Raw genomic sequence first — 9,938 nt, forward strand, 5'->3', positions numbered from 1 at the left:
GTTACGTGCAGATTCCGTATGATTCCGTATTTGTCGATGTTAAAGTATAGTCAACAGTTGATATACTGAACAAAGCTGGTGTGTTTCCTAATTCTCTTTTTATATAATATTACATAAACTATTCTAAATCATCTATTAAAATATTTCGTTTATGTAGAATAATAAATTCATTTTTCTCTCTCCCTCATTCTCCTTACCTTTACTTCTTACTCTGCCATCCTCTTTTCTGAATTCATCAAAAACGCACGATAATATTGAATAATGTCAATCTATTTTTAATGACATCGAATAGAGTATCTGGCGGGAGTAAAACTGGTAAATTAAATATTTAGAGAGGATCTGTACATCTCACGTCAGCTTATAATACGTATAAACGCGGTGGATCTAGTCGTGCGATATGGATATCGTTAACTGAGCGTATTACGAATGTCACGGACTTTAACGGCCGGTTATCTCGTGTACTCCCAGATAGAAATTAATTATTTCAGGGTAATGAAGTGTCAAGGGAAGAACGTGGGCAGAAGGGAGGCGACGTTGTTCGAAGTTATTCGACGGAAGATATTTCGTGCATATCTATCAGAACGTCGCGAATCAGGAGATATTTCTAACTGCCAGGGTCGCCGCCGCACCACGATGTAGTAAATAGATTATCCGAATTAATGACCCCAGCAAAATTAGCACTCCATTTTCAGAATTTCAATATAATTCAGTATATTCACATAATATTTATATGAGCTTTCACACTTTCTCAAAGATATCTATGAAAAGAAAGAGAATGAGAATCCTTGATACGTTTCAAAAAGAGTTCTAACAATTAAACGTAAAAAGTTTTTAATTCGTGGAAAATTTGTATTTGAGAATTAAGAAATATCAAAATTTTTAATTCACTTTAAGTAGTCAGTCGCGATTTCGATAGCTAAGCGAAGGAGGAGCTTCCACGCTCCTGCAAATTCTCATTGCTTTCGAAGAAGTAATCGTGCTAGTAGTTAGATCGTAACATGGCGGTGGTGTATACGACGCGACATTCGCATTTCTTTGCAATCGCACGTTTCCAGGGACGCAGACATGAAAGCCTCGGATGCCGCTGTTTGTCGAGTGCATTGCCGCGCGGGAAACAGCCGCCGCATCGCGAAAGTGCATTACACCGCGCGTCTAGAATACGCGATACCCCTTCGCACGGCATGGTGACTCGTACGTGAGCATACAGCCGGCCAATACGTACAGTATCGTACGTGCATGCCGCGCACGCAGCGAATACGCGCGGAGCAAATTCGTGCCGTAAGTAAAGCACGGGTCGGTACCACGGTCGGAGGGCCATAATCGTTACGAGAACTCGCGACAAGATCTGCCGGAATTCGCTGCTTCGTGCGTTTAATACAGCATACACGTGGAAATAAACTGCGGACGAAAACAGTCGTCGTCCTAAGACCACTCACGTATATGAGAGTGAGTAAGTTGGCTTCGCTATATTAGGAGGAAAAAAAACGAGTTCGAAGATAGGTCGGCGAAAGAAAACGCAAACGCATCGGGAACCCTTTTTCATCAGCAGCCAGTTTCCAGTCTCACCTTCGGGACGCGAACGAGCGATTCTTTTTTTTTTATTGCCGTGCCTTTACGAGACTTCTCCTTTCCAGACCAGAGACTCGATTGGCGATCGAACACGCTTTTTATGTGCACGAAGCGCGGCAACGGCAACGGCAACGAATGCAAAGTGCTTTCGTTTCTATCGCGTCTCAATTCCCGATGCCCATGGATGGCGCGAGCAATAAAAATATGCCAATACAAAAAGAAAAAAAAAACAGTGCGATGCGGAGAATGGCCAAGTATATTGGAAACGAAGGCAGTCGCCAATACAACCGCGAACATACATATCGTGGTTGAATTCGTAAATTTCTATCGATTAATCCAGACGGTTTATCATGTCTATATAATATCGAGGATATATAGGATTTTTGCCTACATCTTAAAAATATATTAAAAACTGTTTGCTTTATTTTTTCTTTTTGTAAAGCAATACATTTTTTTTATTTAATATTACAGAGAATTTATATATATATATATATATATATATATATATATATATATATATATATATGTATATATATATATGTGTGTACCATTTATCATATTCAATTCATACAGCTCTTTATAGTTTTTTACTTAAATTCTCAAAAAAGTTGATCATAAGAAAAGTTATTAATCTTTGATGAAATTAAAATCAATTTTTTCTACAGCTAAAGTTCGAAGAAAAACCATTACTTGTCAAAACTTTTTAATTCTAATATAAAGTGAAAAAATTTCCGTTAAGTAAAAAATTTATTTAAAATAACTTAAAAAAAATTAAGTCTTGTTGTCTGCTTTTATTCTTGAAAGTTAAGTCTATAAGTTTAAATATTAAACGTCTCTGTAAGTAGATCGTCAAATATCTTGTAAAATAATGTTATAAATAACAAGCATTGAATAGCTGAAATAAATAATCGTTTAACGATCCAACAAATTCAGTGCTTTAATAAGAATTCGGTCTTTCTTGAAAATGTAATAATGTTTAATGCGGACGAACACTTTTATAGATTTTTCGGAAATCTTTTCGGTGTTTAAAAACATATAAAATATGACGAATAAATTGTCTCATTTAATATATGATATTTATATAATTACTTTTTCCCTTTCTCCAACACTTTTGAAAGTAAATTGCTAAAAATATCAGGTATGACACAGTACCACAGTAGCACTGCCGATAATATCATATATTTCGATAATGTAATTTCGTGACGAATGGCTTAATCACTGAGTGAACGCATTATCGTCGCTATCACAACGAGGCAAGCGAGGAATATAAATTTTACGTTATGCGAACGGGCGCAAAATGCGCGCAATAAAATTTCGTTTTACAGTGCATCACGTCACGGACTAAAACTGTCCAAACAAAATTAATATTTGACGCAATAAGCGAAGCGTAATGTGTATTTTGAAGTAATGTGAAGCGAATTGTAATCGCACCATGTCGTTGTGTCTCATATCGAGCGACGGAGAGAGCCCCCGTCGATTCGTTGATATTGAAATAAACTCCCGCGTAGCGTAAACGATTTTTTTAATATCCCGTGCGTCGACGTATATGTGTGCGATTCCCGATTCGCCGGCAATCGATTTTACGACGCGCCGAATGGATTTTAAAATTGTTTATCAAAGCGGCCGAATGCACAAACGCTATATGCAGAAATTAAAATCCGCGATTTTAAAAAGCGATGCGATTAATGACTTCTATAGCCTCTGTTTGATATCGCGTATATAAAACATAAGTGAAATATATTTTCTTGGTGCGAAGTAGCTGAATAGTTAGGTGTACATGTCTATAATTTTGAGTACGGAACAAATGTAAAGTATGAACTTGAAGAAGCAAATTTTTAAAGAGAGTTCAAGATTTTCTGGTGTAATCTCTGCGTTATTCTTCCAATACATTATAAGTCTGAATAGGCTGGATATCGTGCTCAATATTTAAAGGGATTGAAATAAATACAATTCGATTTTAGAGCTGTAGGAGGGCTGGGCTGGGAAGCTGAATACGACTAGGCACTAAGTAACACGTTAATCGGAGGCCGTTTTTGTGAATGCGCTGCGTTATTAGACGCGAAAAATTATATGACGAGGAACCCCCGTGTGGAAATGGACCGACCTGTCAGAGTAGGTAGTAGGTAATTATTTTTTAAACGTGGCGGAAGAGACGGAGGTACATTGTCCGAGGGGGGTCTCCATCGGTCGACAGGGATGAAAATTGAGCCGCGCCGCGACGCACGCATATGAGTATACGACTACTTTATATACGTATTTCCGAGCATACACGTGAGCGTGTACCTGTTTACGGACAACCAGCCGCACGCGAGGGAGCACAGCTGGTTAGAGCGGCGGCGAAAACGAAAGAGTGCACGAAAGAAATGTTAATTACCGCATTACTGACTAGCCAGCCGTAAAATGTACCGTGGCTCACGGTGCCGTTCTAAACGCGTGCAGTAAGGCGGGAAGAACGCGAAACGTGGAGTGTTCCTGCTGCCTGAGAGGGTGCGACGAAACAACACGTTCGTCCTGCTCAATGAGGAATTAAGCGTAAACGAATTACGGTCGGGCCTGGTCGTTGGAGCGCGCGGGAAAAATTGTCTCGTTGTTCGCGTTATCGCCGACATTCCCGGTGTATTTACGTTCCGGCCCGACGGTTCTTATCAACTCTTTGAATGTACCTGGATGTCTCGTGGCTTGCAATACTTACGCGAGAACCACCGTTGCGAATAGAAACGAAGTTGAGCATCGGCACAAATGGCGGAAAGAACGGAGCAAAATAGCGTAATAAAAGAAAATATCTGAATATATTCGGATATTCAGATATTCCTGACAGTTGGTTTCTTCGATTCGATTATTTAATTTAGGGAATAAAGATGACCTCAACTCGAAATATTTGCATAGTTTAAACAATTTTACTCTATACGTTCTAAACGATGCTTTGACTAATATGCGATAAGTACGATAAGTGTTATCTCGTTGAATGCATGACCGCTTTAATCTTTGTTAATCCGATTACCCAATTCCGAGCACGTTAAACACCTTAATAATGAAGTACGCTTAAATTTGCGTATGATTCATAAATGTTAGATGGATTATTATCAATTTTGCAATGTAATTCAATGTTCGAATCGCGCAGCGACAATAATAGAGCCAGCTTCAATAACGTTCTACCTGCGCACAATCGATATTTTAATTGTCACTCGAAATCTATGTCAGGAGACAAATAATAATACATTCTTTTCCGTTCGTTTCTATTTGTTCGATTATTAAACGACGGTCTAAACGTCTAAAATAATGTAACAGGATTCGCAGTTTGGACTTCTTATCTGATGTTTACTTTTTTATGTGATACAAAAATAACTTTCTCGTATGCAACGGTAACAAACTGATAGCAGCGAGGTTAAACATTCGTTCAAAATAGATGTCAGAAGTATTGTTAAAACATATCAATTTGAGCTATGGAAGGATCGCCGAGAACTATCGAAAGAAGCATGAAAATAGCTGGCATCCCATATTTTATGAAAATGAAGTGCCAACTTGGCGAGAAGCTACCACCTCGAGCACTCCATAAAATGTCAAGAACTGTCTCTCGCTTTCTCGTCGCTGTTTCACGCCAAGTAAATCCATGCGCGTGTTTGTGAAAGCGACAGTGGGTCGACAGCGGAGCCACGCTCTTCTCGAGCGAGTGGAGGATCCCTCTCTCTCTCTCTCGACGCGCTTTTACATACCCGTAAGTAAGGCTAAACATAAAACAGGCCGACCCGCTACTTTATTGCCGCGCGCGTTAGAGCTCGTTTTACGTTCCTCCCGTAGTTGAAAGTCAGTGATATCCGAATGGTATAGCGGCGGTCGCTCCGGACACGCACAAGCGCGGCGTTATATCCAATAGCCGGAGCAATGCTTCAATCGGGAGCAATACCGGAAGGAAGGGCGATTCCACCCACCTCCTAATCCCCTGGGAAATTTAAAAAATCCCGGACCTTACGCAGAGGATCTGGGCGATATAATGGCAACGCGTACACGGCCATTCGTCTTTCTACTCTGCCGTTATTCCCGACGAGCAACAACTCGCGCCACCGTAGATCACGAAATTTCTCGAGGGAAGACAACGCGTACGTAGCAAGATCGACACTCCCGAATGCCAATATAGAACACACCGTCGTAACGCTACGAATGCTACGAATGCTACGAATTTGTTACGAGAGACATGAACAAAATAACACGTCATCGATAAATCTTTTATTAATCTTTCTTTTCACCATGTCTCGTTCAACAAGCGAAATCGCGCGTTTTCGCGCAGTTATCTTCGCAAGGACTACGTGCGCAATTCTAAAAGAGTTTATATCTCAATGCTTCGTCGGAGTTTGGAATCAATTTCTCTTTATATATATCACAAATAATGTATAAAGTAATAGATGTTCCAACTCGCTCCAAATATTTTAACACCGTATTTCTCTGATGCTAATTAGAAAACTCCACAAAGTTACTAATTGTTGAACTTTACGTGTTTATTTTGGCGTAAAGAGCACAGAAGATAAAGACTGCATTACGACGAGAAAGGAGCTAACAATGGAGCGATCGGTACGTGGGGCTTCGTTTATATAACGTTGCTTCGTGCGGATGCTCGTAAACCGTCGAAATACAAACTTCCGGTAGACAACGAATGTGTCAGCCGTAAAACCTAAAAGGCGAGACGGTGCTACTGTGGTTTGCGATGGTAATCGTCGAAAGGACAAAGCGCGAACGGTAACGCTCGCCTTACACAGAATCTCACAGAGTCTCACCCAGAAGTGTGTATTTTGACGGGCAAGATGTCACGAGGCAAAACCCAGGAAGCGTAGCGTTAAGCTAAATTCAGACCCGACGCCTGTCAACATCGTCATCTCTGACGGATGTTGACTGGCGGCATGTGCGACGAAAGAGAGCACGTGTGTACGCGGAGAACACGTCAGCAAACGTCGTTAAACTTCCGACAAACAGGTGCAATAAAACCGCAATATTCGATAGATATTGTTAAATGAGACGTATGCAAAATGTAAATGATAAACGTGCACGATAATATGAACCAAGAGTGAAATAATCCACTCTTAATACTATAAATAAGAGATGTGTCTAATAATTTTGTTTAAAATAGCATACATCTATATATATTCGATTAGCAGAAATTATTATTATAAAAAATTCAAGTTAATACACGTGTTAGAGATCACACAAATTTATCCGAATTGTGTAATATTAAACATCAAAAAAGAATGCATCGATGAAAAATAAGAAAAATGGTCAAGCATAGAAATTCGTTAAACCTCCATTTTCAATTAAATTTTTAATTATTCCTTAACGATCTGTATTCTTATAAGCGCGTCGCGTTTCGATCACGCCGTTAGAAAGATTACCTTGGGTTGGCGGAAAATTCAAAGAATTAATTAAAAATAGAAGCAACGAAAGTAGAGAGAAAGAGAGAGAGGGAGAGAGAGAAATAACGCGTCGCATTTAACGATTGCGCTACTTTTGTACCATGTATTGAAAATTTGCGTTTACCAAACAAACGTTTCTAAAAATTAAACTTTCTCTCTGCAATAAAGGAAATAAAAAGTTAAGGAAAACTCTGGCATTCGATTTAGGACGAGCAGATAATTGCGCTAAAGATGCAAACGTTACGTTGTGTATATGATGCACGCGTATATACACGCATATTGCGTCACTAAAAACATTAGTATACGAATCAATACATCACGCATGGCGTTTATAGCGGTTTTGCGTTTAGCCGTGTCGCGCAAATAAACGCGATTACGTGAGTACTTGAATATGTTACGGTAACCGAAACGGATAAATCAATACCCGTGTGTACGAGCGAATACGAATACAACAATGCGACAGTTAGCGTGATAAAATGTAAAAGGCACTGTCGCGAGAATCTTTATTTTACTTTCATTCGCGAAAAATTACTTTCCAAGTAATTTTTGCATTTTTTTATTTTCGAAATAAAATATTTATATACAAAGAGAAAAATATATCTCACACTTACCCTTTTTCTCGTCGTCAGCGCATCGGCGATTCCTTATCCTCGATCTTTCTCGTTCCTGGATCCTTCTCGTCCTTCCACGGTCTTCCTCGATGCACTGGTAAATAACACTCGCGGAATTGCATATTGCAAATTGCATAACGCGGAATAATGTTTATAAATAAAACACGAAAAAACAACGCAGGACGTGACACGCCCGTCGCTTCGACAAATATCGATCCGACGGCCAGTAATCAACATCGACTGCAAATCTCGGAAAATCACGTGCGATCTGATGATCGATACACTAAAATGGTTGCGAGGATTCGCTCGCGGACGATACGAGAGGCGCTTAAGTACTCAGAAAGCAAAATCCAGCGAAATCTCCCGACGGGAAACGTTTATCGATCGCGATCATAAACCGCGTTTAATCGCGATTCTATGGCTTTCGGAGCAGAGCACTCGAAGGAAATCGCACTAACGCGCCCGTAGATTCATTCGGCACTCCCGGGCTTGTTAGGTATACTATACGTGACGCTCCGGGCTCCAGCGACGCCGCGGCGTCGGTAAACATGGCGGACGCACGGGCACCGGCAATTATGCCGAAAGTTCGTACCGCAGGCAAGCCGGAGATGATTACCTCGATCGATCGGTGACGGCCGGTGTCCCTCGACGTTTCCTCTCGATGCTCCGTTTCCAGTTTCCACATAGGCACCGAAGTCTTTCCACGGCACTCTCGCGATACTCGCCAACGGCGAACGGACAATCGCGATGTCGCGCGTATGCGAGTGGAATGTTCCATTCGGCCGGTGGGCGGTCGACGAAACGCGGAGGCGACGGACCTCGATCGCGAATATCGAGGACGCGTCGATCGAGCGGGTCGACCGACGCTTCCTGGCGAACGCCCGTCGCAAGATCCGTCGCTCCCGGTATTCGTTCGTTCGCGAAATTCACTCGAAACGGGTAAAAAGACGCGAGAACGCGGAGCGATCGCGACCGCACTGGCGACGAGCGGCAACGTTCGACGTGAACCGACGTGAACTGAGCGTCGATCAGTCGCAAGATCCAATCACGTCGCGAGACCGCGGACCGCGCGAGACGACGCGGGAAAATATTCTTAAGCCCCGTGTCCACGATGCTAGAAATCGCCCTGAGATCTCGGACGGAGAAAGGATTAACCAATCGCATTGGTCAATTGCCGAATTGTTTAAAGGTGATTGGCCAATCTCAGAGCGATTTCTAGCGCGTCGTATACGGACGCAAGGTTTTAACGACGCGTGATTCGCTACACACCGAAGGAAATATATCAATATTGTTTAGATTATTGATTACAGCGAAATATCGCTTGATTAATATCCGTTTCTGCCGATATAAATTGACTTTGACCCTTAAATGCCACACCTCTCAAGAATCTCGTAAGTTCACTGAGAGGGGTCTAAAAAACTCCGGCGTGAAAAATGTCTCCTTACTCCGTGATTTTTTGATGTTTAGTTATGACAATTTTTTTCAACGTTGTTCAAGGTCTAGAGAAAAGTGTAAAATGCTAATATTGTTAAAATTTCACGTTCAACATAGTATAAAAAATTAAGTAAACTGAGTACCGCTAAGTGTACAAACGGGTAGGTCACGTACTCAACTATCATCGCACGGGAAGCATGAGCTCCATTTTTGGCGAGAACATTTGAAAACATTTCATTCTAAAGGGTCTGGAGTCCGCTGGACCCCACTGGTCATTTAAGGGTTAATCTTTTGATTAAACTTACTTTTTATCATCTTCAAACTCTTAGAATTAAGAAAAGATGAGAAGAGTAAGCTAAATCAAGATTATAAGGGGCCTATTCTGTAAACGTTAACGACATCATTACGTACTTTGTGCAGATATAATATACCATGGAAAAGAGCTGCTCAAAGCACGTAAACGGTATCGGTAACAGAATAGGCCCCTAAAATTAATTCGCATTGACGGAAATGAACGTAAATCGGACTGTTCCCCCCGTCCATGTTCATTTCGAAAATCATCTTCTATTTGACGATTTAACGTACGGCGAGACTTCGTAGGGCGACTTCGCGGGGTACGAGATTTCCGCGCGACACGATGGCCATCGACGAGGACGACGCTTACTTATACGAGAGCTCGTAAAAGCGCAACCGACGGCCCCGCACACGCGGTTTATTGCTACTTTAGAGGTATATCCTCGGACTCTTTCCCGGGCTTAATCGCGCGGCGCAATGAGTACGCGCGCGTGCGTTAGTTACGAGGTTACCGCCGTCGTCGACGTCGACGACGGCGACGGGGTGGGAACGTCCGGAACGGGACGGACGGCGTACGGCGTACGGTGGAAGCGGGGCGACTCTATTCCGTTCGACCGGTCGTAAAACGAAT

At 41.7% G+C, this 9,938-nt stretch overlaps 1 long non-coding RNA gene across 1 annotated transcript in view; it reads right to left on the reverse strand.

Moving 5' to 3' along the window:
• The window catches only part of LOC143907078 (uncharacterized), a 104,743-nt gene extending 96,168 nt beyond the window's left edge, over nucleotides 1–8,575 (reverse strand). The window contains exon 1 of the long non-coding RNA XR_013259712.1: nucleotides 8,196–8,575. This is a non-coding gene — a long non-coding RNA (uncharacterized LOC143907078). The remainder of the gene's footprint in view (nucleotides 1–8,195) is intronic.
• Between the last annotated feature and the right edge of the window lie 1,363 nt (nucleotides 8,576–9,938).

Source organism: Temnothorax americanus, unplaced genomic scaffold, assembly GCF_048541705.1.
Source record: "Temnothorax americanus isolate GAGA-0224 unplaced genomic scaffold, ASM4854170v1 Scaffold8, whole genome shotgun sequence".
In the NCBI taxonomy this organism is placed as follows: domain Eukaryota; kingdom Metazoa; phylum Arthropoda; class Insecta; order Hymenoptera; family Formicidae; genus Temnothorax; species Temnothorax americanus.